General features: G+C 32.5%; 1 protein-coding gene and 1 long non-coding RNA gene across 18 annotated transcripts in view; both read right to left on the reverse strand.

Annotated features, from left to right (window-relative positions):
- The window catches only part of LOC141461393 (uncharacterized), a 561,940-nt gene that overhangs the window by 60,179 nt on the left and 474,011 nt on the right, over positions 1–27,750 (reverse strand). The window lies entirely within an intron of this gene.
- LOC141461448 (uncharacterized) lies at positions 16,954–27,667 on the reverse strand. The gene is made up of 2 exons (XR_012462868.1): positions 23,468–27,667; positions 16,954–18,248 (listed from the first exon to the last, which is right to left on the reverse strand). It is a non-coding gene; the product is annotated as an uncharacterized lncRNA (long non-coding RNA).

The following is a 27,750-nucleotide window of genomic DNA, read 5'->3' on the forward strand; positions in this document are numbered from 1 at the left end:
AGTGTTTATTAGTAGAATAAGAATTTATTTTATTTTACTTTTTTAACAACTCAATTAAATTCATAATATTGTAACGAAGTTGACCTGGGCAGAGAAGAAAGGCCTAGATTGTTCTAGGGGTTGAGCGACCAAAGTCGGTAACAGGCCACCACTGTGTGAACAAAAGGGCGGTCTCACCTGAGGAAAAAAGAAAGGCCTAGATTGTTCTAGGGGTTAAGCGACCAAAGCCGGTAACAGGCCACCACTGTGTAGACAAAAGGGGCCGGTCTCTACCTGAACTAGTAAGGAAAGGGCTAGATTGTTCAAGGAGTTTAGTGACCGTAGCCTGTAACGTACCACCGCTGTGTAAAAGCCAGCTAAGAGAAAGGCCTCAGTTGGGGTGGTGGCATATGTGTTTTCCCAGCCAGTGATTGACAGGTGAGAGTGAGACAGACGGAGTTAGAGAGAGACAGAATTGGAGGAGGCGGCCCTAGTTGTGAATGTGGCAGTATGTGTTTTCCAGCCAATGAGCGGCAGGTGGGAGCAAGACAGGCGGAGTTGGAGTGTGACAGAAGGTTGGAGGAGGGCGGCCCCAGTTGGGGTGGTGGCAGTGTGTGTTTTCCTCAGCCAGTGACCAGCCAGTGGGCGTGACACAGACGGAGTGAGGCAGACGCAGTTAAAAGGAGGCAGACACAGCTGGAGAAGTCAGTTCTTAATGAGTTGTTAATCAGTTTTAAAGAGTTATTAGAGTTTAGAGTGATTAGTCAAGTTTATGAGTTAGTTTTGAGTGAGTCTTGGAGAGACGTTAGTTTGGAGAGACACTTTGGAAGTGACAGTTTGAGAGAGTCAGTGTTGCGGAGCGCTTCAGAGATAGCTAGTCAGGCGGTTAGTCAGTTAGTGAGTAGAGCTTTGTTTGTGTAGCAGAGACTAGTGCAATTCGGTGCAGTGCGGACCAGTGGTCAGTCGGGGAACAGTTTTGTGGCGTTACGTAGTGAGTAAGTAACAGTAAACTGTTGTGACTGTTGTAAATGGTGAATGTAATGAATAGCGTTAGTTGCTAGTAAATGTTAATGTGAGTAAAGGTAATGTGTTAATAAATCAGGTTATTACTTACAACTTTAGCGAGTTTTATTATTTAATCAAACCCACATATTATTTAAAGTAACTAGTGGCAGGCACTAGTTGTGTAAGTAAAGTTCTTTCTTAGTAAAAGGACAAGAAAAACTTTACAATATTATAAAACTTTTAACTATTTGCGACAGAATTATTATAATTGCTTAAGAATACATTCAGCTAATTTAAAGCACAAAGGTGAATACAGAGAGCCAATATTGATAAAGTTATCTTTAATGTTCTTTGTTTTGTGAAAGTGAGTAAAAAAACTCTCCCTTAATTAGGGCCGTATCTTGCGTAAAAGATAAAATAAAGAAGAGGCTCCCTCTATAAATATTGTTCAAACCTCTATTTCTTTTTAAAATTAATTTTTGACGCAATAAAAAGTTGAAAAACTCTGAAATCGAATAACTAATTGGGGACATAAATTATTAAAATATTTGAGAATAATCTTTTATATTATTAATTGGGTTCGTTTTTGAGAGGGGTTTTTTAGACAATGACAATCTCCTTAAGTAAGTGTAAAACACGCTTTATTCCAGTTCAACTAAGTTCTGTAGGAACTTTTTTTATTTCTAGTTTTTATTTTTAAATTTATGAAATAAAATCGGTCACAAGAGAAAAATTAATTTAAAAAAATAAATAAAATAGAAACTCTGTACAAAACAGCATTGAATGAAAATGATCTATCTGACATAGCACTGTATTATACTCGTATTTTACTCAGGTTTATCATGTATACTTTTTTTTCTTTTTATTTTGAAAAAAAAAAAGTTGTTATTTGTTAGAAGAGAATGTCTGAGCCTGTTGGTATGTTATTATGAAATCTGTAAGTGAAGACGCGTTGTCAGGAACAGAACCTCGGATAAATGCAGCATCCAGGGAATTCTTTATCCAATATCCTTTTTTTATTTTTGATCCCTGCATGCCTCTTTTCATTTTCACATGTGATAAAAATACACATACATTTACTTAATACTACATTATTTTTACGTTAATACTAAGATATTTTACTTTTTTTTAATATCTGAAAAAAATATGCTTTATATCCTTTGCAGGTATTTGTAGCAAAGGACCTGCGTATTTTAATTCAATATTTTCAATTGTAACCTTTTCTTTGTACTTGCAGGCCTTTATAACTTCTTTCCAGTGTTGGTTTTTTTAAAATATTTTTTTTTTTCTGTATTATATTCACTGGGGATGAAACGTCGCAGATGTAGAACCAAATCTTTTGCTTTTTTTTTTAGCAAAAGAAACTTCCAGAAATTTTATTTATATTTTTTCCTAACCTTTACATCTCCTAATATTCTAGATTAAGATTAAGATTAAAAATTAGTACCAGTTTGTCTGGATATCATAAAGAAAACGCTCGACTCTTTAGAATTCTGCTAAAATAAATCTTCCAGAAAACTGGAACTAATGAAACCAACATTTCTGTAAATATTTAAGCATAAAAAGCCACCAATAGTGGGAAAATGGCTAATTATAAATTACCACACACCGCTATCAAGTGTACAATTGCAAAAGCAGTACAACAAAAATGGCAGACAGATTAACAGTAGTGGTAATAAAGGGAGATTCCATAAAACTATGGTAGATCAGTTACCTAGACAACCATGGTTTACGGGGAACTGCCACTAATAAATGGGTTGTTACGACAATAAGCAGGTTGAGAGAGAACCACGCGGTGTGTGGATCGTATCTTCACAGGATCAACAAAAGGTCCTCTCCTCTTTGAGTAGATTGCAATGAGGAGGAGGAATTCAAACATATGATAATGATATGTCCACGTTATGTAGTAGAAAGGAAACGAATGTTTGACGACTTTTACAGGTATTTAGATGCACCATTTCGCTACGAAGACATAATATTCTTCACCAACATCTGTAGCAGAGCCAGCACAGAAATATGAGTATATTTAAAAGTTATAGCCGATTAGAATGAATGGAAGAAAATGAATAGAGAAGGATTACGTGATTTTAATTTCGGTTAAGCTATAAGGATGGCAGGAATATAGAGTACTGATCCATCCATTAGTTGTAGTATATGTAAATAGTTGTATATAGTAGAGGGATGAATGTGTGAAGCGAATGTATTTATAAGTAAGAATGGAGAGTGAGTGATATTCTGAAGCATCTAGCGAAAGCTAAAATAAAAAAGTATTTTTAAAAAAAGTTTTTAAAGAAATAATAAAAGAAGCTGATTTGTGCTGAAAATGGTAAAAAATAAATCATTTCTTAAGTAAAGTGACACTTCGATCAGGAAGTTACTGTCTCTAAACAGCGAGAATTTCAAAAAAGTGTTTCTGCACTCTTGTTCATCTTATCTGCGAATGAATCTTAATTATTTTTATGGCTTTTGTGGAAATGGTAGCAATATTCGTAACTCATAGTTATTTAGCTGTAAGATCTCGAAAAGATTCAGACAGATGAATAGTTTAGTTTTTTTTTTACAGACTAAGGAGGAAGAAAGTGAAAAACCTAGGATGCGATGATCTGAAATGAGATCTTAAGCTAGTCAATTTAAACAGTCTGTTCTTTATATCTGGAAATTAAAGATATGCATCAGATCGGATGTAACTTTTTTTACAATGAAGTAAGATAAATTAACTTCCAGAAGCAAATCCAATCTTTGCTTCCAGCGTCTCTAAAATTATAGCATTGGACATAATTATATATGCCAATTTACCAAATTATTTTCTAGAACGAAGTAATAACAAATTCTGCGCTTTGTTTTTTCTTTTCTTTGAGCTCTAGGACTTGAGATTGGCAATGGAGATTCGTGGAGGAAGTTCAGCTGACAAAACTCTTTTGTTTACCAACCAGAGAGGCCTACTTTGGTCACATTCCATGTATTCATCAATGTTGCCCCTCCAAATGTTATGCCTTCATGCTGTTTATTATTTTTTTTAAATGAATAACCATTAACTTTAAAATAATAAAAAAGTGATGTACATTAGTCAAGAATCATTTACAATTAAGAGAACTAAAAATAGTTTTTTTGATTTTAACTGTTGTAGGACTGTTTTTTTATATTTCTAATCGCTTTCTGACTTCCACTGATGTTCCTTCATCCATTATACTTGTTTGCCTATCAATCTCTATATCAACCTTTGCTGACAGATAAAACCGAAACTTGTCAGGAATATAGAAACCTGCGGGTCATTTACTTCTCTTCCCCTATTAAACATACTGTAAAGTTTTTCCAAAAACTTTACTTACACAACTAGTGCCTGCCACTAGTTATTTTAATAATATGTGGGTTTGATTAAATAATAAAACTCGCTAAAGTTGTAAGTAATAACCTGATTTATTCACACATTAACTTTACTAACATTAACATTTACTAGCAACTAACGCTATTCATTGCAGTCACCATTTACAATAGTCACAACAGTTTACTGTTACTTACTCACTACGTAACGCCACAAAACTGTTCCACGACTGACCCCTGGTCCACACTGCACCGAATTGCGCTAGACTCAACCGCACTAGCAAAGCTCTACTCACGAACTGACTACCTGCCCAACTGGCTAACACTGAAGCACTCCGTAACACTGACTCTCTCAAAACTATCACTTCCAAAGTGTCTCTCAAAGACTTCACTAACAACTGATTAAAACTGGTTAAAAACTCGATTAAAACTCTAAACTCTAATAACTCCTTAAAAACTGACTAAAAACTCACTTCTCCAGCTGTGTCTGCCTCCTTTTAACTGCGTGCCTCCCTCCAACTGGGACTGCCCTCCTCCAACTCTCTGAGCATAAGTTTCCACGCCCTCCTGACGTTCATTGGCTGGAGAAAACATACTGCCACCACCTCAGCTGGGGCCGCCCTCTTCCTACTCTCTGTCTCGCTCCTACCTGTCAATCACTGGCTGGGAAAACACATATGCCACCACCCCAACTGAGGCCTTTCTCTTAGCTGGCTTTTACACAGGTCACTAACTCCTTGAACAATCTAGCCCTTTCCTTTCTAGTTCAGGTAGAGACTAGCCCTTTTGTCTACACAGTGGTGGCCTGATGCCGACTTTGGTCGCTTAACCCCTAGAACAATCTAGGCCTTTCTTCTCTGCCACAGTTAGATACCGCCCCTTTTGTTTATGCAGTGGCGGCCTGTTACTGACTTTGGTCGTTCAACCTCTAGAACAATCTAGGCCTTTCTTCTCCGCCCAGGTCAACTTCGTTACAATACATATAATTCAGAAACATCAAAGGAAATCATTTAATTAAAAGTAATGTAATTGCTATGTAATCCACATCTCTTTGATGTTATTTTAAAGTTTATTGTTACCTTTTTTTTTTAATTAAGGAGCATTAACATCAGAGTGATTGGCGCTCAGAGCCTCTTTCGGTGCACTTTTTTCTTGGGACTCACATTAAATAACATGACCAACCCCGGGCTATGGAGCTGTAAGTAGGTCCTAGAAAGAAAGATTTTTTTCGTTTGTTTTTGGCGAGCTTTTAACATAGGAAGTTTGATGAAAATCATCGACGATGTTTAGAGAAAGATAAAAGAAAAACTAAAACTAAAGAAAGTAGACAAGTCGGGATGCTGCAGTAAACCAAGCAGCCAAAAAAGCAACAGCTCGCTAAATAAGCAGCTTTAATATGTTTACTCAGTATTAATGGAAGCAGAACTTAACAAAGTGAGCTAGAATAGTTAGCGTATTGCAAAGGAGAACTTGTCTAGGCCGTAGGGTAACAGGTCTGCAGTATATGCTGACGGCTAGCTATAACGTTCAGATTTCAGCACAGTTCACTGCATCTCCCTAATGCAAACTTTAACCAGGTAGCCTTAACTACACTTATATATACTGTAAATTATCCAAATTTTCTATCGCAATTCTTGATCGTAATTTCAGTGATATTGTTCGTGATAAGTAAACCTAATTTACTTATTTCTTAAGGCTACAAAACCAAAACTTCTTTTGTAACTCCATTAAATGTCCATATTTGACATAAAGGAATGCCCACATTGTTTAGATGAGTGACTGTGTGAAAGATCACAAGAGATAATTATGATTTGAGTGACATTTGAGAAGAGGCTAACCCTACTTGCTACGGGGTAGTCCAAAATAGCGTTTTGGAAAGTTGCATACGAGCGAACAGCTCAAAATATTAATCTCCGCGGGAAAATGTTTCAAATAAGACTGAAAAGAAAAAAAAACTATGCACCATTTAAAGAAACTCATTTGATTTTTAAGATCATCACAATGAAATAAAAACTTGCATCTTTGTTCATCGAATTTTGGAGACCACAGAACCCAAACGAAATTTGTGCTTTATGCGACTTATCATTTTGAAATATTATGTTCACAAACTGCGGCTTTGAGGTAGTTCTTAATCTATCTTGTTTTATGATATCAGCAGCACCAAAAGTATATCGCGACTATTTCGCATGAGAAAATGTAACCTTTTCTAACTTAGGCTTAACGACAGATTATTTGTTTGTACCACCCGTCCCCTACTTCTTTCTCTGGCTTGCATCTACAGTCAATTGTTGCCATAGCTATGTAACAAAACTGTTGAAGGGACAAGCGCAACGAACCGGAGGCATTCCCAGTACTGGGTCTTCCCTAACGACAAGATAGCTCTCATAAGACAGCTTCTGTAAGCTTTTTATAGTTCTTATTTCTGATTCAGGAGGTACGCTGTCCGCTTCAAGACGGAGGAAGAAGTGGATGCCGGCGCGTATGGAATAAACCGAGATTTGCCCACTCAGTAAACCATCGTAGGCAGACTATAGTCTTTTAAGCGGAGCTAGCCGCGAAATAATCTTTGAAGTGTTTAGACAAAGAATAATTAATTCCTCAGAATCGTTTTCTTACACAGTAGCCTCTCTTTTCAATCCAATTCGTCATACTGAAACTGCGTCACAAAAACAAATTCATTAAGAAAACATTATCCTCTCAATATTTCATATACATATAATAGAGTACAACGTACTCTAAAAGTAGGGATGGGATTAGCACAGTGGTACAAAAAAATAGCGATATCCAGGTTTCGAGTGCAAGCTGCACAAGAATTTCTGTAGCTAAGAGCCCACTCCCGGATGGTGGACAGTATGGTATGTTATTCCTGATTAAAATTAAAACATAAATAATGTCTTATCAAGCACTCTAATTAAAATTCAAGCATGTTAGAGTTTGTTTGAAAAAATTTATATACAATTTAAAATAGAAATACAAATAATACAAAAGGAGGTTTCAGGCTGGTACTACCTACTCCCCAACCTTAATATTTACTTTGGTAAATCTGTCTAAACTTACATGTCAAGGCAAAAAAACATCAAAACATCAGGCATGTTAGAGAAGATGGAGGATATTTAGTTAGAAAAGATAATTCACTAATTTAAAAACGTAAGAAAATTTAAGTTACTTTAATAACAAATATAGATGTATAAGTGTAAGTATAGTACATATTTATCCAAAGAAGTTCTGTATAACCAATAGAGTAGATAAGATGTTAGTAAAGTTAATCATGTACAGAACCAGAAAGTTAGAAAACAAAATTTTGATGAAGAACTTTAAGCAGAACTTTATAAGAGAAATGCAATACTTCATTTAATTAACTGCCGCATAGTCAACTTTAAATAAATTTAAATTTTTTCCCCAAAATCCATTAAACAAATTTTTTACTGACGTATATAAAAATAATAAAATTTTATTCTTTTATAATTACGTAAATTTTAACTAACTACCAACTTTGAATTTGGTAGACAATTTTTTTTTGTTCAACAACCTATTCTTTGGCTTCAATATGATACTGTTTTAGAACCCAAAACATAAATCTTCTTTATAGTTCCTCCGCAAATCTATAAAAGAGATATAAATTTAAAGTCAAAATAAAAGGTATAAAAGTATTTTTCTGGTAGATCTTTTGTTTGTGGGCGAATAAAACAACAAACTAAGAAGAACAGCCTCGCTTGGCTTTCATTCGCATTACAAAGATATTCTTGCAGGGTTTATAATCGAAATATATATGGGAACAATATGTTTTATCGATTTATTGGACATGCATCAAATACAATATAATGTGTCTCTATTACGGTCTGCTGTCAGTTTTAACATTCTCTCTCACACCGTAACAAGAGCATCACTGGACATGATTTGTATTCTGGAAGAGGTTTATGATTTGATAACAAGTTAGTATTTCTTCCCATGTCACACATCTTTCTCTTTATATAAATATTTATCTTCATAGTTCATCCATATGATGAATTGCCAATATTCCTTTTAAATTTATTATGAAATACCAAGTTTTTTTCCTTATATTGTATTGTATTTCCTTGTATTCAAATATTCAAAATATAAGAATTATAGACCACTCCGGCGGTGTCAGACATTCATTTGGTTAATGGAAGTTACGATCTAGAAAATCAATGGTAAATGTTTTGCTTGGGCTCCCCAACTTAGTAGAGTTCTTTCAGGGTTTTTACAGTTCAGACATGAGAAGCATTATAACAATAAATGTAAAGAACTTTTTTTAAATGGAGCATTCGCACAAGTGACAAACATCATTATTTCGGCACAGATGAGTGCCTTCATCAAAGGTTCTGTCGAATTAAATGATATAATTTATGTATACGAGAAAACCTCCATTCGTACAGTGTAGTGGTGTTAGCTAAAGAATTGTTTTGTTTTTTTAAATCTTTCATTGTAATTTACTACTGCAACGGTTCTTGCAACAAGCAAATGTGGTACCTAATAAAAAAATTATATCACATGAAAATATACGAGTGGAGAAGGCACCCACCCAGTGATGTCACTCCATTAAAGTGCTCTTGCTTTACGTACTGCTCTCTCGATAAGAGTAGATCACGAGGCCATCTTCTCTTTAAATAAAATTAAAAGCAAATCTTTCTACCTTACAATATCTTAAACATAAATTAACTCAACGTTATTACAGCAAGAAAAACAGTGATACGCTTGTCCAGAAGTAACTAACAATTTTTCTAAACAAAGTAACAAGCATTTAAATTTAATAAAGTTTGTCAGTTCAAAATGAGGCTGCGCCTTATCTTTTTGAAAACTTCTGAAGATAGCCAAAAGATAGATACATAAATACTACCAACCATAATTACATCTGAAGTGGATAATAAGAATAATTGAAGAAGGATGTAGAAAGCGCCAGCCTTTGTAATAATGTTTGGATGTTCAGGCTTTATTTATTTCATAAGCGTATAATTCCAAATGTTTAAATTACCTATCATAGCTGCATTTGCTGCTATACCGAAACGTAGGAAGTTATTAAGGTCTAAAAAAGCAATGTTTTCTATTTTTTAAAAATAATTTTTGGGTAGTCTTAGCCTTGAAGCCTAAGAGGAACTACACCACAGGTAGTGTACTGGAAAAACTTTAGGTCCCATTTAACTCTTATCTTGATGCACAAAAATAAAATTAAAAATAAAATTAAAATTTGCGAATTGGTTGATTTTAAGAGGGGGAAAATAGACTGTATAGTCCTCCACCCTGAGAGTCAACGAAGAAAAAACTCTTTATATGAGATCATCCAGGAACCAAGCTGCGATGCCTGAGAAGGTAGAAATTAATAATCATGAGTTCGCAACTGGAGATAGTTTTAAGTACCTGGGAGCGGTTGTGACGAACAAAAATTCAATGCACGAACAGCTGCTGGCAATAGATGCTTATTTGCATTAGCGAAGGCTGTCCGCTTAAGAGGTTTGTCACGTGACGCCAAGGTAAAAATCTACAGAACCATAATAAGACCAGTTGCAACGTATGCTAGTGAGACGTGGATATTTACTAAAGAGAGCGAAAGGTTACTTGGGGTGTGGGAGAGAAAGGTCCTGAGAAAAATATTTGGCCCATGCTTTGTGAGCGGCCAGTGGATGATTAGGAAAAACGAAGAATTGTACCAGATGTACAAAGAAGAAGATATCGTGACCTTTATAAAGAAAGGTCGTCTCCGCTGGTGAGGTCATGTAGAGAGAATGGAGAAGGAAAGACTGCCTAAAAGGCTCCTCTATGGTCGACCCGGTGGAGCTCGCCGGAGAGGAAGACCTCGCTTGCGCTGGCTGGACGATCTCCAGGATGACCTCACCTCAATTGGTGTTAGGCGTTGGAGAATGAAGGCCAAAGACAAGGGTGTTTGGCAGTAGCTTGTGGACGAAGCCTGGGTCCTTTAGGACTATTGCGCCATCTATAGATAGATAGATAGACTATAGTCCCCCACCCATCCTTAAACAATTTTAAGACACAGAAAATTCTTTAAATCAAGAAGTAGAAATTTTAAAACGATAAAAATAAAGTAAATTTGCCCATTACGTAAAATTTCGCTTACGCCGGTCTTTATAAACTCGTACAGATAGTGCAAAGGTAAGATTCAAGAGGTGGTGTTGAAAGATATTTTTATAACAATCTCTACCTTAAATCTTGATAAGTTAAGGTTGTCGGAATTATTTAAAATAGTCCTCTAGAATGACTTAAAAGCTTTTCCAACATTTTGTTTAAATGGAATGCGACATTTTTCCTTGAGTTTTCTACTTTTATTCTGCATAAAAAAAAGTAGTTAATTAAAGTTATTAATTTTTCTTTTTAGAAATTAAAAGACGGGACTTACCAAGGTAATGGGTTCAGAACAGGAAGTTATTTCTTATTTCTTCAAATCAAGGCCTTACATCCGGTTTCATTTTAATGTTTTTTTTTTCCTCTTTCTTTTCATTTCTATTTATGTTCTTTGTCTTAATTAATCCGATCTTTAGTTTTATTATTCCTGTCTACTAAATTAGCTCGTTAATTTCAGAAACAAAGTCTATCCTGCTGATCATTGCGTAAGGCACCATTATTCTTTCATTCTTTCTAGGCTGGAAACATAGTGGAGCGGCGAGCAAAGCGGCGATGATAGCGAAGAGCAAAGCGGCGAAATCAAACACAAGTTAACATATGGGACCGCGCATAGTGGGGAGCAAAGCGAAGATAGAGCAACGTTATCTATAGAGAGTAGAGCAAAGCGTTATGATATGTTTGATTTCTTCGCTCTTATCGCGCTCAATTTGTAAAGGTTATTTTTCAAAGGTTATGGATATTGTTTCATTTATTGGTTTAGTTTGTTTAAAGAAACCTCTGTGGGACCACAGTATTTGCGAGCTACAATAGTTTTTAACAATTAATAATTAATAGTTAAAATTATTTAACCATTAGTAGTTAATGGAGAATTCTGGTAATATTTGCTAGATTTAATTTGGTTCTCATTCCCTTAATGCTAACTTTCATCTAAATACTAGGCAAAATTAAATTACATTTTCACGTCCTACTACTTCTGATCAGAACGAATTCTCCAATCCTTCTTCTGTAGCGTCGTACTACTCCAGTTTTTCAGATGAACAACATTAATTTACGATTTGTAAAGGTTATTGCTCAAAGGTTTTCAAGGGTTATGGATATTGATACATTTAGTGGTTTAGTTTTTTTTTTTTTTAAAGAAACCTCTGTGGGACCAAAAGGATCCTCTCCATCACATCTGATTTGTGTTGAATAGGAATGGGATGATGTTGCCCAACAAATGGAACAACTGTGGAAGTAGCAAACGTATTTATTTATGCACATAATATTTGCGAAGCTACAATAGAAGTTAATGGAAAGTTCAGGTAATTTTTGCTACATTTCAAGCTCTCCAAGATAATACCGCTTCCAAGGGAGGTAGCCCTATTTTGTGTCCTTTGTGCCGTGTGTATATGTGCGTGTAATGTCCTGGTGTGTGCGCATTGCGTACTGTACTGTGGTAACCCGTGGGGTCGCTACTTCCCAAATGCCTGTATGCAACAGACACCCCTTGCGGGACAGGCACCATTACTGTGTATTCTAATTGTTTGCCTTTATAAACGGATCAAATCTGGTAGACCCCTTGAAACTCAAGTTCCAAAATCCTTCCCAACTGTTATAGCCTAGTCTTAGTTCCTAGTCCTAGAGGTAGTAAATATAACTAATTTTCTAATACATATATATTTCTCACATGGTTGAGCAATTTTTAATTAAATTGGATACTTCTTTTTGTAAAGAAAAGTGTGCTATCTAGCAAAATAGAATGTAATTGTTTAGAAATAGAAAAGGATCCAATTACATTGTGTCTAAGGGTATGGTTAAACGGAAAATAGTTAATGTAAGAGAACACCATCAAGGCTGTGCTTATCCAGCGGCATACCTATTTCGGCAACGAAGAATACACTCTAACGTCCTATTCCAGAGCGAACGGTGTTACAGTTTCTCTTCTATACAGCCTCCAATTTCACCTACAACTTTTACTCTCCTACCACAATACAAAGACCACGTAGAAATTGAACTGCTTATCTGGGATCAAACATATTCTTTTTCTTAGCAGGCGATTCCCTAAGAAAATACATTCTCCACCCATATATATAAATTCAAACGTTAAATCTTTCTGGTTCAAAGCCCAAATATCCAAGGAAAAAGAAAACAGATAGGAAAGGAAAAATGTTTTTCACTTTCATTTAATCAAAAGAAAATTTCCTTTTAAGCAAGCTGATTTTGCTTTCCCTTTTCATAGCAAAGGAAATGCAACGTATAACTTAGTTTGCATGCATTTATCACTCCATCTATCAGAAGTGTAAACTAAATCAGCTGCCAGCCATTTTGTGCCTTATTTTAACGAAAAGCGCACATAAAGCGCTCAAATTATTTAAAATTCATCTCAGCTTCAACTAAAATAACATTCCAAAAAATTTTAACTAAAAATATAACAAGGAAAGTGTTTTTATGAGTCTACATTTTATACATTTAATACTCCCTTCCCGCCAAACAACCACTGCAAACATTTCTTCCTGTATTATGCAGAAAAAAATTAAAAATAAAAACCTTTTCTAATTACGAAATTAATCTGTGGAAAGAATCTGGTATTGTAGCAGAAGATAACACAAGTGTAAAGGAAAAGTTGTCTGCAAGTTATTTAGAAAGTTCAGAATCGTTTTAATGATGGTCGGATTTAATCCCAATACTTTAAGGATTGTATCTTGTAAAATTAAGAGGATTGCTGGTTTGATTAAAAACTAGAAGGAAAGATTCTGGAAGCAAAGGATGAACATTCTATGCTTTATTTATAACTCTTACTTTACTTATTTAATTTTCATGAGCCTATAAATACTTTCAAATATAGCAAATGGTTGCGCAATTTCTAAAAATTAATAATAAAAAGTTCTATGATGGCAAACGTTTTTTTTAGCAATTTTTTAAATTTTATCAAGTGTAATTTTGCAGTCAATTTAATTAAATTCAAATATTTCCAAATTTTAGTATTATATTTTTTCATAAGTTTAGCCTATAAATTTAAATTAGGTAAATAAAACTTTTCTTTAATTTACATGGTTATTAAAAAATAAACATTCTTGACACAGTAACTTAAATATTTACATTTACTTGAAAATAATTAGTGTGCCTGCTTATACATCTCGTACATCATAAAGTCCACAAATAAACAGTGTTACATAAAACTGGATGTAGAAAAATGTTCATTTCTATAAATTGAAATAAAATTTGAAAGTAAAGTTCTTCTAAAAAAAAATGGAAAATAACAATTTCAATTTGCTCTCTTACATAAATATTGTGATTATTATTTTTATTTTAGATCTGTTATTTTATTAATTTGCCGATTATTAATGTAACATTGAAGATGCCCTCAATATTATTACTTTAAATTTTAAATTATTCGTAATTATAAAAGTTCTAAGTTTTAGAGCAGCAGAAGCATAATTGAAATTCACTTAATTTATTTATTAAATACATTCGTTCAAACCATTGAAAAGAGTAGAATACTAGATTGAGATATTTAGCAATGAAAGCAATTCTCAATGAACTATAAATCGGACATCTGAAATCCTATAATTAATTTTAAAATCTTCTCTTAATTCCTTTCTTCTAATTCCTATCGATTCCGCAGTAGCGAATATTAGAACCGTCTATAATATTTGAAATATATACTGTATATATATATATATATATTATATACCTACATATGTATAATATAGAGAGAATCGATGTGAGCTAAAAGTCTTGTTTTATGAATGAAACTGTTCAATATCATATTCTCCACTCCCATCACAAAACTATTTGTATTTCTGTAATTAAACTATAATTAGAATTAATGACTCTTCCCACTTTGCCAGACAAATGATGGTTAGGCAGTTTCTACATTATGATCGACTGTTTTTAAATACTATAGCAGAACGTTGGTAAGTTATGTGCACCAATTAAATATTGTTTGTAAGTAAATTGACCATCGTTCGATATCAGCTATGTAAAACAACTTTTGGAGAATTCTTTCTTCCGACAAATTCAGAATTTTATAGCATAAGCTATGAGCATGATTAGCAATTAGTGCACTTAGGTGAGTGCATTAAAACTTTTAAATACTGCAGTGGTTTGGTGTGTTACAATTATCTCATTATGATATATTTGCTCGACATATTGAAAATAAATTCATTCTCTCTATCCAAGTTGTTCACCAAAAGGCCCTTGCGGAAATAACAGATTAAACCAGATGGTGTTTGATTTGCTAGCTAACTCTTTTATCTTGCCTAATATGGTTTAAACCGAACCAACAGCTAACAAATCTTTTTCAAAGAAATGTCTTGCAGCGGAAGACCCTGAGCTTGTAAAAGATATGTTACTTCTAAAAAGATGTACAAATTTATATACTTCGAAACCCCAACACAATACGATTAGTAAAAGTCATATATTTTGTCTAGGAGATGTTAAAACGGCTATTTTAGAAAAAACCTCAGATCGAAAGACAAAATAAAAATCTAATTTAGAAAGGAAAAACTATGCACTATGTAAAAGGTGATTCGCCTGCAGGACAACAAATATTTTAAATATATTAAAAATTAATAAGAAATTAGGCGTTATCGCTTTGCAGAATTCATAAGACAGACCATCTGGTCCGAATGAATTATTATTTCTATTCTATTTCTAGCTTGGTTCCAAAATCTAGATGGAGTAAATACAACTGAAGAACTGACAATTATTTAATCCTGAGTCCTGACTCCGGAGAATACATTGTTGGTAGAAAACATCAATTCTTAGAACTTATCGATTAAAAATTAATACCAGAAGATTTTTATTTATTGAAAAACAGCCAAAATCTCTTTTGGAATTTTTTAGTCGGCCAACATTTTATGGACATCAATTTGAATCATTGGTTTGCCTAATAATTTATGAGCGGCATGTTTTTCTAACCTGAACGTCATTATGAAAATCAACGGGGGACAATTTGGATATTCTTCACATTCCAAGAGCATCCCAATATAATTAGGACTCAGTTTTGCACTAAAATAATTCTCATAAGATTATGCTTATTTAGAAAGCTTTTGAATTTAATTTTTCCAAACGAAAGTCTCACCTATTCAAGCAGCAACCCACCATATAAGACGCTTAAAGAATTCGCAATTAAACTCACAGTTATACTGCTAATAAAATTAAAATATCCCCCCCAAAAAAAGCCTCAACTCCAGCGATGGTGTAAGAAAAACGCATAATAATTTTTATTAATTACTTTATCAGAAAATAATTAAGCTAAATCCATTAGACCTTCTTTTGCAAGCATGAAGGCAATCTAGTTTTAAATTAAGTTCACCTGCACTTGAATTTCGTCAATGCAAGAGAAACTACGACTCCAAAAAAGTTTGGATTAAAAAATAGAATTGGAGAGCCGGCTGATGAATTTTTAGAAGCACAATTTTATCTATTATATAGATAAGATAGAAATAATATTCATATTTAATACAAAATAAATTGAATATATGTATATTATTATGTTGGAAATCATTCTATTTAAGAAATTTTCAAAATATTTAGTGATTTGGCAAATGAAACATTTTAAAATTTACCTCTGTAATCTTAATTCTAAACTTGCAAAACTTCTAAAGATAGGATTTAAAAAATTAGTGCATAAGTTGTTTAATATGGTGACTGTGGTGAAAGTAGCATACGTATATTAACTATAAGATGGTCTAGAAGGATGTTCTACATCCTTACATCTGTGTTGAATTGTTTTTAAAAAATCACCACAATGAAACCGAAGCAAGTGTACGAACACAATATTACACTGAAATATTAATCCTATAATTTTAACAGAAAATCTCCTGGCACACTTTAATTTGCATTCATGATTTACTAACATGCAGAATAATTCAAAATAAACTAAACTGAAATGAAAACATTAGTACTATAAATGTAACACATTGTAATTTCTAAGCATAACATCCTTTTTGTAATATATACTTACTTACTACAAGCATGTTGCCATGCATAGTAACAGAAGGTGAAATGCTATTAAAGTACAAGCATACACAGATGATATAAACACTGTCAGTGGAAATAAAATAGCTTTAGTAGAGGCCTGCTTGGATAATTCATAAACAAGGCTATAAAAATAATGTTTCTAGCTTTGCTTTTCTTCTATTTGTATTCTAGATGCAATAGAGTTTTTAGTTTAATCATGAACCAACATCTGAATACCTCAAAATTATTTCACACAAACAAAAATGTGCACTTAGAAAAAGGAAATCATATTTTTATGGTCAGGACGTAGAAAAAGGTACATATCTTATAATGTTGATATAAATAACTGTCCTTTGTTTTTATTAAGATAATAATTTTTATACATGATTTTGTTTCGCACGAATTTGCAATGCTTATTTTTCAAAACAACATTGATATTGGGGTATGATGAGAAGATATTCCCATAGACGGTCAATGACCATAAAGTACGTCTTAAGTCACAATAAACTTTCAAAATTGAAAACCAAATGTAAATACAAATATAAATAAAGACTATTTTTTTTTTTTTTTGGCGCATCAACAGCTGAGGTCATTAGCGCCCGGAGCTTTTTCCAGTGCACTGCCGGCCTCCGGACAGTGTTCTCTCGTTACAGACAACACTGTCCATCACCGGACAGTGAGCTGTAAGAAGCTCCTAGGAAGAGAAAATCTAAGGGTCAGCTGCTGGATTCGAACCCGGGACCTCCGCGTGGGAGTCCAGTATGCTAACCTCATAGCTAATCCCTTCCCTAATAAAGACTATTATTATTACTATTATTATCATTATGTATTATTATTATTATGTATTTTTATTATTATTATTATGAGAAGATACTCTATTATCTAAGCTTCAACCTGCCCTTAAAACAAGTTAGAAACTGGATTAAAAGCTCTAATAAGTTCACAGTAGGTGCGCCGAAAAAAAAATGAAATTGATTTTATAAACATAAATACCAATGAGATAAATAAATCAAGTGTTTTAGAACATCATGGATACTACGTACGCTAGGCAAAAATAAGGAATCCAATCAGAGAACTAATGGAAGTGTCTGAAGGATTTACATTCCATGATCCTTTAAAATTTCATAATTTTACCCCTCAACAAGTGCAGCAAAGTTGCTGACAAAGAGGAGCATAATTTATTCAAATTAGTCTCATCTTTAATTTTCGATTCCTCTTATGACCTATAACACCTAAAAAAACAAATTCCTTTATTCTAATTTAAAATTCTGAGAACATCAATGAAATGAAAGCTCACTACTTTGGGCCTCAAATTTATTTATAATTAGGAGCCGTTATTCAATTACCCAATAATGAAAATCCTGTCTTAACTTCTAATTGATGCCTGCTGTTGTTATAAATTAGTAACACCAAACTGAATTTAACAAATCGAACAATCAACGTTCTGAATTCAAGGCATTAAGAAGAATTTATTAGATTCAAGATATGTTCTGTAAAATAAAAATAAAACTAGCTCTAAAACTTCAAGCAATCAGGCTCAAACTAATCAATGATGAGTATAAGGTGAACAAATATATCCACCAATAAAGTACAATAATTAATTGGAATTATTTAACATGTTAGAGAAGTATTGCTGAACAAAACCGGGGCCCTCGAAATAAACTTTAATGTAAGGATAAATGTACCGAGCTGAAAAAAAAAGAAGTTTACTGAAGAAGGAAGAAACCAAATATTTCAGAAGCAGAGTTAACATAAGTTAGGGTTAAAATTTTTTCTTTTGTAAGTCCTTTCAAGATAAAGTAATCTCTTCAGTTGTAATCCTTTAAAATCCTTCACAGGGCTGGTATCTACCTTTCTAATGTGGTGAATTTGTTGCATAAGTTGTTTTTTTTTAAATTAACCTGAAAAAAAAAATCAAAATTTATTGTTTTACATTACGTACTAAAATTCTCTTACAACATAATGAACGAAATTACTGGATTAAAATATTTAATGTTATATTTTTCTTCTTTCAATAAGCAATTATTGAGAAATTCAGAATCCATATAGTTTTATAGTACAATTGCAATATCTTACAGAAGGGTGTCAATAAATTTGAAACAATTAAAGTCATATTCCAGTCATCAGTAGTATCTATGGTTAGATTAAAAATGTCCGGTAGAACACTTGTATAAGGAATTGAATTGATTAAATATTTATTACTATAATATTTATTTATAAATATATACATAAAATAAATACAGAAGTGTAAATGTATTATACATTTTAACCTACTTAACTTGTGAAGAAAGAGAAAAGTTAGGTGAGCAGGATTGGAATGCAGGGAAAAGAGGAGAAGAAAAACCTGCAGCTAAGTTGTATAAGGGTTGATCCTCAAAAGTTTCACGAAAAAATCTTGCACTTGAAAAACATTCAACTTCGATAATTTTAGCCTTTTAATGTATAAAAGATAAAGCACCCTTTTTTTTAGGCTTATCTTCGTTATAAATGTAATTTTTTACACCTCAGATCAAATAGATTTATGAGACAACTTTGTTAAAAAAAGGGCAAAAACGGAGTTTCCAGTAATTTGCTGTTTTTGTTCTTCGTTTACCTCTTTTAATAACTACGAAGTGACTAAAAACGTGAACCGATTTCCATTCGATTAGAGAAATTTTGTGATACTGTCTTTTGTGGAGTGAGGTTTTTGAAAACGGGTGAGTAAACTCTCTTTAACTGCTTAAATGAACGTTACTGAACTTTTACCTAACCTAAATTGGGTTCAGGTTCCCAAATATGAGGAAATTAATGGTAAATAGTACGCACAAAATGAATTGTTCTGCTATCTATGAGAATGGAGGAGAAGTAATGTAACTATGACTTAAAGAATTATTGAATGTTTTTAAATGCTGTTCTCAAATGAACAAAAATGTCTAAGAAAAGGTTTAGGTGCAAGAGAGAATTGTGAAGTTTTCTTATAATAATAATAATAATAATAATAATAATGTGTTTATTCAGAAACTTAAAAACATACAAAAACAAAATATTTATCCTAGCTATCAACATATAATATAACATTTTTTTTTTTTTTAACACTTGGAGCATGGACTTAGTCCGCCTGCATCGTTGACTCTAATTTATTTAATAACCATACTAAATTTACAAATATATGAATAAATATATAATAAAACATTTGCTAAACTTCGGAACTAAACATATTTTAATATTAAAAATTAAAATGATTTATTAAAAATTGTCTAATCACTTCACTATGTTTCTTATCGCCTTGGTAACTCCAAATCTGTACCAACTGACTCATTGTAATAGCAATACAGTATTCATATATTTCTGAAAAGATGGATTTGGTCTCACGTTACAAATGATTTCCTTTTCTGATACTGATCGGGCAATATATTTTGAGGGGGACAGTAGTCGAAAATTTCCCAAATTACAACGGTAATCAGTCAGGATAAAAGACTTCCTAAAAGTTGGGCTATACATACATCGGATTGAAAGAAATGAGAGAAAAAAATATATGTTTTTTTGCTGTTGGCGGTATTCCTCGAAATTATTGGTATTTTTATACACAAAACACTAAGAATGATATAGGAAAATATATTATATATATTTATAAAAATGTACGTTTTGTTATTTTTCCCAAAAGAGAAGTGATTGTTCGCTTTTGTGTGTGCGCCATATTTATAATATAAAACCTCCACAATACCACACCTACACAGTCACACAGACATTTCACATTTCTTAGAGAATATATGGCCACCAAACCTTCATCCTAACTGAACTACCAGCCTCCTAATAACCAAACACGTGTGCAATATTACAATGTGGTCACACAAACCTGGTTGTTCAACAGCTTGTTATGCAAACCCTGGACAAAATACACCTCGTGTTAGGTACCCCCAACTACAGTATCCTTTGTAGTACCAGTTTCCTATCCCCCATGGCTTTGTGCCTGACTTATTTATTATTTATTTCGTACGTAAGGCAAAATACAATAAATTCTAATAAAAGTTAGTTATTTCAGAAGTTTAGCTATACAATGTGAAGTTACTGATTAATACATAACTTTGAGGGAGGAAATGGTACCATTTTTTATATCATTATGAAATAGTTATATATACATAAGGGTGAATAATATGATAATATTACAAGATAATATGAATAATATAATAATATAGTTCAAACAGTTTAAATGGAAAATCAGGACTATATCTGCAAACGATTTAAGGACAGCTAATAATAGATATAAGCCTGAGATGTCAGAAATAGACTTGCGCTCGGTTACACCTGATATGATACCTAGGATAAACAGCTTTAATCTGGATAAGCAGGTATTTTCGGATCATATGCCAATTATTTGACATATTATATATTGTAGTGAGACATGTAATGATGATGATGTATTACCTCTTCTGCCAAAATTGCAATAAAATATTAAAATGAAGGGTGGCTTTCAGGTAAAATTGAAGAGGAAATTAGAAACATTTGATATACTCTCCGTAAAAGTTTGAGCCCTTACCGATTATCTGTTTCAATATAAGTGCATCTGACGGTTACTGCTTGAAAACTAAGTATAGATTTTTTAGGCTGTTGAATATATTTAGAAAAACATATTCTACAATTGTGAAGGCTGAAAATCGATTGTATAAAGCTTTATGAAAGAGGAATGAAATAGAATTCTTAAAAAATACGGGTGTTCAAACTAGTTTAGATAAAGATAGTTGCCAATTCTGGAAATTAGAGAAATAGATGTAATAGTAAAGTGTACCTTTGTAGTAACGAGATAGCCCCTAATCGTTGGCGTGATTATTTCATCAGTCTGTATAATCTGGGGTTGGATGCCTTGCCGATTTTATGGGCGGAACCATCAGTGTCAGATCCCAGACTGCAATTTTCGTGAGGAGAAACTATAAAGTGGTATTGAGCTAGGCCAAAGATAATAAAGCACCACGAAACACGTATGTCCAATGACATAAGTATGTCCAACATACTTCCTGCATTTGGAAACGGGAAGAAGGACACTCTTCAGTTTTGCCTTGAAGCTTCATTTTGCCTATGTGCTAAATGTTAGTTGCAGTTGGCAGTGAGGTTTCCGTTAGTATTGGATGATTACCCAGGTAATACCTGGAAACATCTAACAAATAATTTATTGTCTGCAGTTATAAGTAATGAGAAAGAGGAATTTCTGTCCCTAGCTAAACTTGTCCAGTATCATGAGAAATTTAATTCTCTGCAGTTTAATGTGTCCTATAAGTTAAAAAATTTAAGCTTGGAATGCGAAATATTGATATTTAAAATACGCGGAAAAATGTTGAACCTAAATTACAAGCCATGGCTTTACTGGAACAAATTAAACATTAAACTGTGTAATTTAAATGAAATAGATAATATATTTCATTTTATTGCCGAATGCCCCATTTTTAATAACTACAGGTCCCAGTTTTTTAATAAAAGTTCATTGTCACAAGAAGTTACGTTTGTTACGTCAAAATGAAGGTAATTGGTTGAATTTGGCATTGTATACAAAATACCATTAATGTACAGAGACATGTTAGTGGCAAAATTGATTAATTAAATAAAAAAAATTGTATATTTATTTATTATTATATTTATTTGATCAGGTTTAGATTTAATTGGAATTTATATTTATTATATTTTGTGTAGACTCTGACAGACTGTATATGGACCATGTCATACAGATGTTTGAAATATAATTTGTATTCAATTTTTTTTAACAATAAAACATCATTTATTCACTCCGTTTCTATTCGTTTAAAATTCTCTATTTAAACAAATTCACTTTATATGTGAAGTTTTAGAAAAATATTTAGAAAAACCGATACATTTTATATTTGGTGACATTTATATAAGATAGTTCATATTTAATAAACTCGTTAAATTCGTTATGTTTAAATAATTAGACAAAATGATTATTAAGCCTTAACTTAAAGCTTATAGCAATGAAATTTAAGCCTTTTAGCATAAAGTATTATATTAAAAAATAATCAATCAATAAAAACTTATAATTTATTTTATGTACAGTTATGCTTTTATATAACATATGTTTCCAATTTTTAAACACATGATTAACTAAGGATCTAAGCACATTTCAAAATTATTAACTATGTAACTTCAGAGTTTTAATTTTTGATTAAAATTTATTTATTTATTTTTGTAATTTATAAAAAGACAAAATCTGAAGTCATTTTGCAGCCGAACCTTTTTTCAGTGCAGTCAGCCTCCTGACAGTGTTCTTTCGTGACAGGCAACACTGTCCATCATCGGACAATGAACCGTAAGAAGCACCTACCAAGAGATCATCTAAGGGGCCCAGCAGCTGGATTCGAACCCGGTTCTCCGCGTTGGAATCCAGTATACGTTAACCACTGAGATGATCCCTTCCCTTTATTTGTATTATTTAAATAAAAGTACTGCCTATTTTTATAGATTTCAGGGACGGAGGTGAATGGCTTTACTCTGAAACCCCATATTACAAATGAAATGAATGGACCTAACCATAGAGCGAACGCAGAATCACAACAATCACCTTTGAGATCCTGTCTCTAACCGATTTGCTATTGGTTTTTTGATTTTTACATTCTAAGGCTGGAAACAATGTCATTTATGAAACACACTATAAAACTATAAGCGGAAATCGCTTTGTAACCTCTCTCCAATCTAAGTTGTATGGTCAAATTCCCTTAAATTTTGGATAGAAGGTAATGTGGTTTTGAGAAATCACACAAAGGGACAATCCTATTGGCGGGGCGGAGTTCTTGTTAAACAAGTTTATTCTTAGAAATTAAATGGGCATAATTTTACCATGTACATTTCTTACTCATTTTTCTTTAGACAAAAAGTTGGCAATAAGGACTTTTGGTAACATATCACAGACTGGACAGAGGATATTGTCACTTAAGGTTAGATGCTAGACTAGGTGATTAACTTTAGCTGCCTTAAGAGCCTAATGGTGATAAATGATCATAGGCGAGTGAGAGAAGAGACTTGAAGTATTGCGATTCCATTTGAACTTTCTATGCACTTATACCATTTAGTTTTAAAAAGTGAAAATGAAAAATTAGAAAAAATAAAAATAATCCAAAGAAAAATAACAATTACTAACTATGGTGATTTTTTATGCTGTAGAGGCATTTTAAATTGTACCATGTAGATGTTGAGGCTTTAGATGCTAGAAGATTAGCAAAAGACCCGCACAGTGGTGGCATTGAAGAATGGCCCACAAGAACATCCCGTGTGGGTCTATTTTTTAGACCAGCCGTACTTCTGCCCAACGTACCACCCCGCCTGTAATAGCTCATCAATCATTCGGCACACTATCAATTCCTTTACGTTCATTGCTTCTTATCGAACATTTTTATTGGCCCAATAAAAACGACTATATAGAACAAGAAATATATATTGATATGATAAGAAGGTTTGGATTGGAAGGAAGGAAGCAACTAAATTTATAATATATTAATATCTTTTATATTAATATGCTTTTTTTATTTTTATTTATTTTTTTATTTTATTATTATTATTATTATTATTTTGAAACGAAGAATTTGTTATCACATTATTCAGATAAAGTTCAAATAGTTCAGCCTTCATTTCCAAAATTAAAAAAATCATTGTCGAAAACTGAATGATGTGTTCGCTATTCAGGACATGTTAATGAACTAAATGATCTTTATTTGTTTACAAACAATGTTATCAACGAGATATTATCGATAAACATTAATTAACTCAATAACCTTGAAATAATTTTTGGACTTTTTTTTTTTACAAAAATTGTATAATGTAAATTGTTTTTTTGTTAAATTATATAATCTGTTCTCAATGTTAGTTTTCAATTTAAATTTGTTTAAATGTTCTCCAGAAATAATTTAATATTTTCACTAACTTGTAAGAGGTAACTTGAGAACAGGAAATTGTTGATGGCTCATATTTTCGAACTTGACTCCCCCCCAAAATAAACGCTGAAAATAAGGACCAAATGTTTCTAATGAATGAAAAATTACAGGAAATCAAAACTTGGTATTCTGTTCAAGGAACACAACAAATTGGTGACCTAAAATTTTCAGCCCAACCCAAGATTTGATTCTTTCCCCAGTGCAACTCTCCATTTACATAAACTGATAAATTCAAAGAATAGCTTGGTAAACCATCGGAAAAGAGATGCTTTCCTAAAAGAATGAAACTGCCTTTTAAGTTTTCACTTTTTCTGTACAGTCAGAACTTGGTACGTCAACTGATTTGCTAATCGTTACTTTTAATTGTATAAATTTCTAACCAAGCAAATTCAAGCATTCACTTAGCGTTCATTGGTAATATTGTGCTCCTAAATCTTGTAAACGTAGCCTCGACTTTCCTGTGAAGACATTTTTTTTGTAGTTTCAATGATTTCTTTGATATTATTAACTTCTGATAGAAATAAAAGTTAATCATATTTATTTGAAACTTTTCCCTAGAAAAATTGATTCGTGGCATTCTAAGTTGAGCTTCTTTCTAAAGTGCACATTTAGCCAGGTTGAATTAAAAACACTACTTCAAGCTTTAGCACGTAAGAGGCGGAACTACGGTCACTTCTATTTACTATGTTCTCGTAACAGAAGACGGTGCTACGCAAAACAAATTGTCTATGACGAAGCTCAGTAAGTCGTAAAAAGGCTAAAATAATTGGGTTTTTCAATGTTCTCTTTAAATTGGAAGAAATGATTTTAGAAAGAAATATTGGTGAAAAGAGCAGAATAGTAAGGATTGAATAGCTATAACTCGCTCTGAAACTGAAATGGCATCTGCTATATCTCTCTTGGTAAACAATATATAAGTATGAAATTTGGTCCTCTTATACCCTATACTTTTCTTAGTTAAAAACTATAGTATCATTTGTACAGATTTATAAATTGAGGAGATATCGAGACATGAAATTTTTTTGGGTCATTAAATTGTGCTACATCATTTCCTTTTGTAATCAACATATTGGTATGCAATTTTGTCCTCTTATACTCCATACTTTTCTCAGTTAAAAGCTATAGTATCATTTGTACAGGTGCATAAATTAAGGAGATATTGAGTGTTGAAGTTTTTTTGTGTCTCGAAATTGTGCCCTCTATATCAATATATAGCAATAGATAAACCTCAAAAAGCCCAAAATAAAGTTTTGGTGTTTAAGTCTAGAAGGGCTGCACTTACATTTCTTTTCTAGAAGCTTCTGTAGATCACAGTGACAATCAGTAATGATTGGTGAAAATACTATTCGGAACCGTGAATTTTTCTCACATTTTCCTGCCGTTCCTTAGGAAAAACCAAATAAATAAACGGAAAACAGGAATATAAATAGAGTCTAACAAAAAGTAAAGACAATGGACGTGGACTTTAGTGTTAAACGAATGGATAAAATATTTAAAGGAAGGCAGGAATAAATTAGTAGACTTGGAGTGAAAACTGAGAATGGAAGCAATTAAAACAGATGTTAGTTATAACTTTATATTGATATTGTAAATTACGATCTCATCGTGAATAAGTTCAGTTGCCATCTTTGCTCAAGTAGTAACAAGCGTTGCAAATTCATAACTATCTATAAACTTGAAATTTATGAATAAACTGCAGCGAAGTAAGATTTTAGATAAGTTAGAAAAATAGAATAGATTAAACGATAATGAAATAGATAGCAGTGATGTTTCCATTAGGTTACTGTGGGTAAGAAATAGTCTTTTATATACAGTGGGAACACCTTATTAGGAGTGTAGAGAAAATATTTGCTGGCACAAGAGATACGGCATGGCCACATATTGGGTCCTTATTAAAGTGGTAAGAGAGCCAACTGGAATGGCCACCAACTAATATCCAGCTACTATTGTTTGTTCAACAGTGGCACATATTTTATTTAATTGGCAATACGGCCATTCGCTATTTATTTCCAATTTGCAACACAATAAATTCAGTATTATATGAGCCGTTCGCTGCACAAATCGATTAACTCCACTTTTTGAAATATCTTAAATTTGAGTGTCTGAACACTTGGTTTAGTCATAACTTTTTATATTTATAATGAAGTTTCCAAACAATAAAGATTAACACCATTAAACGACAAAAAATTTTTGCCTATTGAATAATAAATAATTTATTTCAGAAGCCATTTTGATTAACTTCGTGCTCTAATGTAAATTGTTGCAATAATTCAACACAAATTCAGAAGCAGGCGCAGAATGATAACGGTAAATTTATTTGAATTTATATTATAAACGGAATTTTAAAAAACAATGTACCTACATTTTATTTTGTCGCATTTCTTAACTTTTTGTTTTATGGAGTTAATCGAGTTGTACTGTGAACGGCTCATGTATCAGTTGAACTAATAAGGTGAAGTAACAGTTCAAGAATAATGCAGAGGATTGTCATTTAGTGGAAAGTAGAAGATGCTATCCTGTCCCCCCACTAGTAACCATTACTCCAAACCCGTCTTAAAGACGTTAAAATCCCCTGAATGTTCTTGTTTAAAGGACCTTAAAAAAAAATAGCGGCTAGTATTGTACAGCTAAACAAAATGTCTCAAAACGAAGGTTTTCAAAATATTGGTGGAATGCTAATTGACGGTATTTTGCCGTCAAGTCTAGTGCCTTTACGTGGAAATCTCTTATTCTGCTTAAAGTTTATTTGTATGAGACACTTTGTATATTGTTAAATAACTCTTAAGTGGTTTTAAGAAAGAAATAAAATATTGAATGTGATTCTTTAAAACTGTTGGTTGTTGAGATTAGAGATAAAAAACAAAACACTTTCCTTAGCAACAGAAGAAAGAAAATCTTTGAGATCAATATCTATTTTAGGGCAATCCCACTTCCTGTGTGGATGTACACTTACTTAGAAACACCTTTGATGTACAAAGTGAGCTTAGTAAATAGATTTGCACAATACTTACTGCAGCAAAAGAAAGTCTGCTAACCCCAAAATTTTCCGTAAAATAGATATAATGATCAACTAATAACGTCGCATTATTGAACAAATCTGTATCATATTGTGTGTAATACATATATTTCATTGGTAATAAACACGAATTATTATGTATATAAATGTGGTACAATATCCAATTGGCGGAATGTCAATGGTGTAATTCTAACAATGTGTTGCCAAGATTAATTGACTTGCATTGTACCAGCGAGATAGCATCTTGGGTTAACTAACATACGCATTTAATTTTTTATCAACTTGCAGATTAATTGACTAATACCTTTTGTACATTCGGATGTGGCATAACAGAAAATAAGTCTAAGTTAAGTCTAATTAACTTATAGGCTATCATAAAAAAATTAAGTTTAAATATATATTAAAAAATCAATTTAATTAGAAAAAAAAAATTAGTCCCTAGATCAAAAATTTAGCAAAACAAAAAGGACTGCATTT

Source organism: Rhodnius prolixus, unplaced genomic scaffold, assembly GCF_049639745.1.
Source record: "Rhodnius prolixus isolate KJV_2025 unplaced genomic scaffold, Rpr scaffold_1, whole genome shotgun sequence".
NCBI lineage: Eukaryota > Metazoa > Arthropoda > Insecta > Hemiptera > Reduviidae > Rhodnius > Rhodnius prolixus.